This window comes from Myzus persicae, unplaced genomic scaffold (genome assembly GCF_001856785.1).
Source record: "Myzus persicae strain clone G006 unplaced genomic scaffold, MPER_G0061.0, whole genome shotgun sequence".
Taxonomy (NCBI): domain Eukaryota; kingdom Metazoa; phylum Arthropoda; class Insecta; order Hemiptera; family Aphididae; genus Myzus; species Myzus persicae.
In genome coordinates, this window is record NW_019102619.1 from 1,168,805 (window position 1) to 1,177,712 (window position 8,908).

Below are 8,908 nucleotides of genomic sequence, written 5' to 3' on the forward strand. Positions count from 1 at the left end.
AAATTAAAATCCATAAAACTAGTTAATTTAGGTGACTCAATAGATTAAATAATCTGAAGACCTCATGTTAGGTTTTTGATTGCAAGCATCTACGCACTATTGCCACTAACGCACATACGTCTACAATGCTATATATTATGTAATTTAAACTTCAGCCTCAAGTTTATATCATAAAAGTAATTAAAATATAATTATTCAGTTGACCAGACTTGCTATTATAGATAACAATTAAGCATAAAAAATACAAACAGTTTATATGACAGATCAAATTAAAAAATAGAATAAAATAGAATCATTGATATCTATAGTACGCTTACTAGTTACTACGTACTTAAATGATAATAAAACGGTAAAAATGAATAAAGAAGATTTAAACCGTATCATGTCATGTCCCATTTATTAATCTTGTAGGTAACAAAATGTTACCTACATTTTAAATATATGGGCCACGGCTGACACGGTGTAGTGGAAATCTGGCTTGATTTTAAATCACACTTTGTAGTTCGTATATACAGGTGTGTGACTCGAAAATTACAAGAATCTATTTAATATACTATTTATGTCTTCAAAATGTATAATATTCAGTCGACAATACTAAAAATGCCTTTGGATGAAAATTCTACGAAATCGATTTGACAGCACGCGTCTTGGAATAAAAAAAAATATTATTTTATATTTTATTATAATTTATATTTATATTATCGACCGCAATCATTTTTCTACAACATAATAAAATATTATACATTTATAACGAATTGGTTTTTTTTGTAAACACCTATACAGCGGACAGTAACGCGTCTTAAATGTTATGAATTATGATAATATTTTTTTTCATCATGAATAATTTTAAATTTAAATTATCTTTTATCATATACCATGTACATTGTACATATGTTTATTATAATATTTTATGTGAATGATCACGTTTCGATTAACATATTTATTATTTATATGGGATTATTCAAACGAATCAAATTGATTATTAATAAATAATAAAAACACACATAATTTTATTAGAGTTGGGTTTTCTGTGGCGAAATATACTAACATTATGTACATAATATCATCAATGACGTTTGTACAAAGACATACCATTATACCAATACCATAAGTGATAAGTCTATAATATTATTTACACAATACACCGTTAAACACTTAAACGTACTTTCATACGTGTAAAGCAAAATATGATTAAATGAAAATAAATAATAAACCTTCCTTAATAGTAAATACTAAGTAGGTAGTATGAGTTTTAGTAGGTAGTAATAATATACTCTTTTTAGTAGGTGCGTATAATATCCTCATTTATGAACACACGTTTACTCCATGTCTCCCTGCATAATAAAAATAATTCATTTTTGAACTGTATACTATAGTTACCAATGCAATTTACAAATACTATAAAGTATATTCTAGACAAATTCTAATTAATAATTTATTTATTTTTATCAAATTAATTTATCAAAACTATTAGTATCAAAACTGATGGCATTTTATGTTGTTAAAGTGTAGTTAAGTTTACGTCGAAGTATGTAAATATTTATTCTATTGTTGTTATTCGTGTCTGAGAAAGGCAAAATGTAATCTTATTTACTGTATTGTATTGTAAGTAGAAGTAGGTAGAACAGAACTGTCAAAACAGCAATACATCAAGATTGATAAAAGTCGAATACTATTATGTTTTCACTCTTGACAAAGATTATGAGAATATTATCGTCTATCAAAATATATAGTGTCAAGAACATAATATTAATTATAATAAAAAATAAAACTTTACAACATAATAGTATACGCGTACCTACGTATACTTTATCGATCATAATTATTATTATTATCATTATAAACACTATATTGTATAGCTGCAGATGTCAGTACAATATAATATACTTAAATAGATTTGATGGGAAGAAAAATAACGCTTTTCGCTTACGTAAGTACGATACATCACCGTGTCGAGGTGAATATATACTACTTTATTGTACTAAAATGAAAAAAAAAATCACACTATTTTCCGCTGTTGTGTTCGCACTCTCGTTCGAGTATTTGATCTCGTCGCGTCATATTTACTATTATTGTGATGCATAATGCATAATACATATATACAAACGATCCACTGCGACAATACCGCATTTGTCAAGCAAACAAAACACATCAGTCTTGTCGAATGACGTCCAAAATCCTCTCTTGCCTGTGCACCTGCCCATAGTATACTATATAGTTACTCGAAAACGCCGAAAGACAAGTAGTACTGCTGGTTAACCCCACGTCTAAATGTCTGCAGTTATGTGTTTGTATTTGTGAAAATATTGTATACATTATACATTTATACCGTTATTTATAATATACCATGCGTATTAATTTTATTCGAAAACGATAACATTTTGTTGGAATATATAACACAGAATTACTACAGTTTTATTTATGTAATGTGAACATTTTATTTTTTTATCGATAGAAATTATATGAATAAATACAATTTAGTAATTGGTTTTAATCTACCTTAATTGCTGAGCTGTAATAGTGTTGAAATTAAAGCTATTTAATAATAATAATAATAAAAATTATTATTTGTGTATAATAAATTGTACGCATTACGTCTTGGCTTTAATAATTTACCAATAATATAGATTATAGCCAGTATACCAGGTCCTGTTCCTTATTTATGCAGTTTATTAGTTTATATATATATTATTTACACGTTTAATATACATATCTTAGTGATCTATCAATGACGAGATTCAATTAAACATTACACGCCTACTGTACAGCAAAGTCGTTACCTATTTTCTGTCTTTTTACAAATTATTATATACAATTATTTGAAATAAAATAAGTTAAAAGCGAGCTGTAAAATGTTTTCTTCTTTCAGATAAAAAAAAACAGTCAAATTACAAAATCAAAACACGACAATTCTACGAATCCTGAAAGTATTTCCTTAGAAGTCATTTTTATTAATAAAATACACAGTAGTACACCTGTTATCTACTTATAGGGGTTGAAAAAATTAGCTATAACACCCTACGAGTCTCGATAAATCTATTGTTATAACTTTTATTGAAAACGGCCCGGTAGTTTTTTAGTCCATTAACTTAGGATATACCAACATTCATTTTTAGCCGTATATAGGTATGACCTGTCAGCGAAAAAATGGAAAAAAAAAGGAATTTTTGGTGTTTCTTGGTTGTGTATAGTGTACCCCAGTTTACTGGCAAATCGGTGCCGGTGTACCTCATTTTGTAAACTGATTCGACCGAGATGTACAATTCACCTGTAGCAGATTGAATATAACACTAGGTATAGATCGAAAGAGATTCAAACTATTCTCCAAACATTCCTAATATCTCTAAGAACAATTTGAAATTTTCACAAAATCGGTCAAGTAGTTTCTGAGTATATAGGCTACAAATATTATACATTCAACTCTCAATTATTTTTACTTTATTTTTTATTTCATATCAAAATATTAAACAAATATTTTTTTTGAATGTTTTATAGTTGATGAAATAATTCAATGTGGAATTTTGGACAAATAATATTGAACCTCAAACTACAAAATATTTTATGGAATCTTTAGTACCAGCAATAGACTCGAGGTTTGATAGAGGATTACCTATGAGACCAGGTTAACTAGAAACATAATATATATGTATTTTTTTAATATGCACATTAAACTAGTATCTACGCGTGTATTATTATAATACCTAATCTTTTATACCTAATTATAGGACTCATATTTTTAAATTATTATAAATTAAAACCACTAAGGTTTTTGCAGTAAAGCTAACTATGAAGCATCACGCCTATGGGTCTGCCTTACCCTACCGGATCTAAACATTCAGTGAAATTTGCATGTATCTACGGTATTTTTTTAGTTACATTAAAAACCAAAATCGATTTTCGTTTTTGCTTAATTTTTTGTTGGTTTTTCTTGTCGCTTTTGAAAAGTGTTGGTTTTTTTGCTTTTGACACTCCTTATAGTGCCAATTAGATTCACTTTCCTACCAGAAAAGATACTGTTGAAGAAAATCAAAGAACTTTTACTGCCCCAAAAGGTGGTGTCAGACACACAAAAAAAATACACATATCATTGTAAAATACTAAAATCAATACATTCATCGCTCCGCTCAGAATCTAATATTCAATCTGCATATGACCCTAAATAAAATTGATATTTGAACTACCTTTCACTCCTCAGCTTTACCTATGACTCCTATAAGTAGGGAGCTTTTGTAACAAATACATTTTAAATTAGTATATTATTTTTTTGTCCTTCTATTGACATGATCATAATTAAATGTATTTATATCTAATTTTTCTGAGATGGAAGGGCGGTCATCTAGTATATACACACATCGACGTCACACAAGAGGGTTAGGACCATTCGAGAGGCACGTAATTCATAGGTTACGTCGGCGGCAATGTTATGAGTTATTATGATAAGCTTGATGACTATATAATACGTGATATCAGGACTCTGAACCAGTATATATATCATCAAGTGATGTGATGTGCCGACACTCGACAGTGAAATATTGTATAATCTTCGGGAAACAAGTGGCGATTGCCTTTGTACGTATTGGAAATTATGAGATTTAAATGACTCGTATTTAAAAATTATAAAATGTTTCATACAATAGTATATTTGTATTTTGTATGTTATGTATTAAATTCCGTCGGTATAACGCGTGTTGTGAACGAGATGAATTTTGAGGCCTATATACGTTCTACGGGTTATTTTTGAGGCCCATTAGGCAGTGATTAAGTGGGTTGCACAATGCACTATTTGTACTTAAATACGGTACTGCAGAATATAATATTTATGTTGTATGTATTGTAATATATGTAAACTGTACAACGCAACCATATCCATGATGGCGGGTTGAAAGTTTTGTTGCTTTTGCGTGGTGTCATAGTGCTCACTGCTCAATATTATTTATACAGATAACACATAATAATATAGTATATTACGGTTATATTTGGTGGTGGAAGCAGATTTTGTCGTCGTCGTATTCAAAGAGGTGCTTTCGACGTGTAGTTTTGCATTTTTTCCAACAACCCACGGTACCGTCATGGGTCACCACCTTCGGGATGTCGTGCGCGCACCGACCGAAAACCACGTCGTGGTCCGATCTCAGCATCTCGCCACCGCTCGCGTATATTCGCTCATACATATTTTAATATATACCTACTCAGTATATTATATTATAATACACTCAGCTACTCCCCGTATACAGGGTGATTCGTTTTTATGTTAACACTAAATTTTCTTGAAAACTTTCAACGTTTTAGGAAACATTTTTTTTTTTAGATAAATTGAAGTCATTACTAAACTGACTATGAAAATCATTCCTATTTTATACTATTTTTTTCAAGATTTTTTATTGTTTTGAATAATAACACATTTTTAATTTCAAAATATTTTTCTGAGAATTTCACGAACAAACAAATCGAATTTTGAACGATATTAGGTATAATTAGATATAAGTTTATTTAAAATTTAAAGTTTAAATGAGAGGGTAGTGGACGAACATTTTGCGGGGCTCCTCAACTCTTGCTCGGCTGCTCCTTTCCATTGGCTAATCTAAACTTTTGAACTCTTATATCTCATTAAGACATTAACTACTCGTTCGAAATATTTTTTTTATAAATTCAAATTGTCAAAAATATGCACTGCTCAGAAATAAGAAATAAATCATTCATGGTCATTCATCACTACGAAAAGCGATTTACTTAAAAAATGCTATAAGAAATATAATTTTTTTTTCAAAAATGTTTATAATTACTTAAAACATATTCAAAAAATTAAATATTTTTTTGATAAAACGTATATGTTCACACAAAGAACCACCTTGTATAGATACTGCATAAACTACGAATACTTTACTAGCTTATGCGGTGCACATTATTATCCGCTCTCGGTCGGCTGTTGGATCCTTTACATATTATATACTACCCATCTACACACGCGTGTACATCTCAGTGTTTTTCTCTGAGTATGTAAATTTATTTTCTCTCTTTCCTCTGTGCAGTGTACTCCACTTATGATTTATTCGCATGCATCTCGCCATATCGCGTACGTGCGTATACGTCACGAGCGCACGCGCACAACACGATCGTATAATAATGATGTGCGTGCGTGTACTTGTGAGTGAGCAAACCGCAACAGCTATATGTGTATTATTGTATTGTATGTACGTGTATATTAATGTATTATTATTATTATTATTATATATATAAATCATTTCCGTCTGAAAAGTGGCTGTTGCTTTGCGTGCACGGTGGCGACGGCGGCGGCGGGCGAAACGGATGAATAATACGTTTTCCGCGAACCGCCGTTCCGTTTAATAGATTTAGCGATGCTCTCCGCCGCCATTCGGGTTTGCAATATGCGATGTGAGCGATCCTATTATTATTATTATTATTATTATTATTGATATTACAGCGTATTTACGAAACGGTTCGCCGCGGGTAATGAACTATACGTCGTGTCGGACGCGTACCTATATGTGTGCGTCGTATTATTATACGGTGTTATAAATTATACATACGCTTATACGAGTTATAGCTTTCCAATTCGTTTTAGAGAGAAAAAAAATCGATTTAGGTACACCTCGCCGTCGTTTATTATAATATACGTTATAGTCGTAGTTAATACCTACGTCTGCACTGCCGCTCGTATACTTACACACAATCCTCTCGTTTGGTATTATATCGTCATATTTTTTTTTTGAAGATTTTCACAATACTTAAAAATAATTTATTCTTTGGTATCTACGGGCTACGCGACATGATTATCATCATCATCGTCATCATCATTGCTATATCCCCTAAGATTATTGCCCCACAAAAAAACAAAAAACCAATGACTGTATATTACTGCCAATACTGGTTTCTCGTATAGTACATTATTGTAATGCAGCACTGCAGTAGTCAGTCCCATAAGGTTCATAATATTGTTACGCTTATGTTCTACTACCCACGTGTCCCTTCTGCTCACCGGACGCGATTTTCTATTGCTCCCTCCCCCTTACTGCTCAATCACGTCGTAAAGTTATATTTTTTGTCACTTTCTTGGTGAATGGCTCTATTTTTGTCTCCCCTCGTCTTTTTTATTTATTGTCAACATTATTCACCCTCTCCCCCTCCCGCACCACCACAGCCATGGTTTTCGGCCAAGTCGAGATAAATCGTCGAATATTGTTGAGGAATTGGTAGTTTATTTATGCATTTATGTATTTATGTATTGTATATTTTTTATTTATGCTACAACCACCACGGCGGTGGTTGGATATGAACAAAAATTGAAAAATCACACCCAAGTAATTGTAATTTACTTTTTAGTGGATCAACGGGCAATGATGTCAACAGCAGAGGCGTAGCCAGGGGGGCTAAGGGAGCTATAGCTAAAATAAAAGATACACTCTCATAAACTAACTAAAATCAAAAAATAGCTCGATTCATAGTCTAAGCGTGGTGATATTACATTCGATATTTTGATCCCTGCTGCATTTTTATGGACGTGTATCACTCATTCACTCGTAATATTGTCGTGACAAAAAATGAAAACAAAAGTTTAAAAAAAAATGTTCTGTTTATAGACTAAATTTTAATGTATATGGTCTTATCACAAACCATGTTGGTATGGAACAAATAAATAACGTAATGCCAGACGCACAAAAATAAACATAAGACATTTTGAAACTATAATGCCACATTTTGCATGAAAAATGTATTGATTTAATGGTTCAATAAAATTAAATGTTTAAGGAACGCACTATTGATTCGAAATTGATTGAAATGTTTAGTGCAACCAAACCCAAACAAAATTTATGATTTTTTAATGGTTTAAAAGCCTGCATAGGCTTATTTTTATAGATTAATTCACCAATAATTTATACCATAGTTATATTATATGTTTCAGTTATTTCATTTATACCTGTTATAAGTATAATACGATGTTAGCATGTTGCCAAATCGTGTCCATACTTATACAAAACGAGGCCTTTTAAAACGGGTGGCCGCGGGACTCATCAACTACTCGCTTTACAAGGATCGTGTACTTAAGTATTCAATAAGAAATATTATTTTGGTATTATTATGGTACCTCATGCGAATACTCGCAAGTCGTGAATATGAATCTCGCTACCTATTCATAAAACGCAATACGCCAATACCGCAAAACTGATATAATAACATTATCCTACTTACTATTTTCATCGAAACATGTCAATATAATAACCTATGGCATAAGACATCAATAGTGCTAACACGATAAGATATCAGTATCAATTTGAATACGTTACAAAATCATTTTCACTGAATGTGTCATCATATTTGTGTATTACTACAATATTGGAATCTACTGTCATTCATACTGAGTACCAGAACATTCATATATTATTTATTATCTATCATCCATGCCATTTGTAGTGTTTGTCTGTAATGTGTAAATATAAGTTTCTATAAGTACCCATCAATTGATTTTGAAATGACTCTATAAATTTAAACATGACGTAATCAAAGACTAATACATTACACCAACAATTAATACCAGTAACAAGAGCTCTTATTTTATATGATTATAGGTAGTTACAAATATTCCGATATTCGACTCTATAATACAGTCCGTAGTTATACAGAACATAAAAAAAAACCAGCTGGCCCAACGATTTATATTATTTTATAATGAATGATCTTTAAATGCGTTTTGGTAAAAGCTTAAATAAAGTTTATGTAGCAACTAGCAATGTAGGTAAATTGAAATTTACGTTCATTACTTGTATTGACATATAGCCCGATGTAGGTATATAAATTAGTTGCGGTTCACAAAGTTAATACATCATTAAGCTATGTCTGATTAAAACATTGCTTGTAGTCCGATGGAGTATATATTTTATATTTATTATTA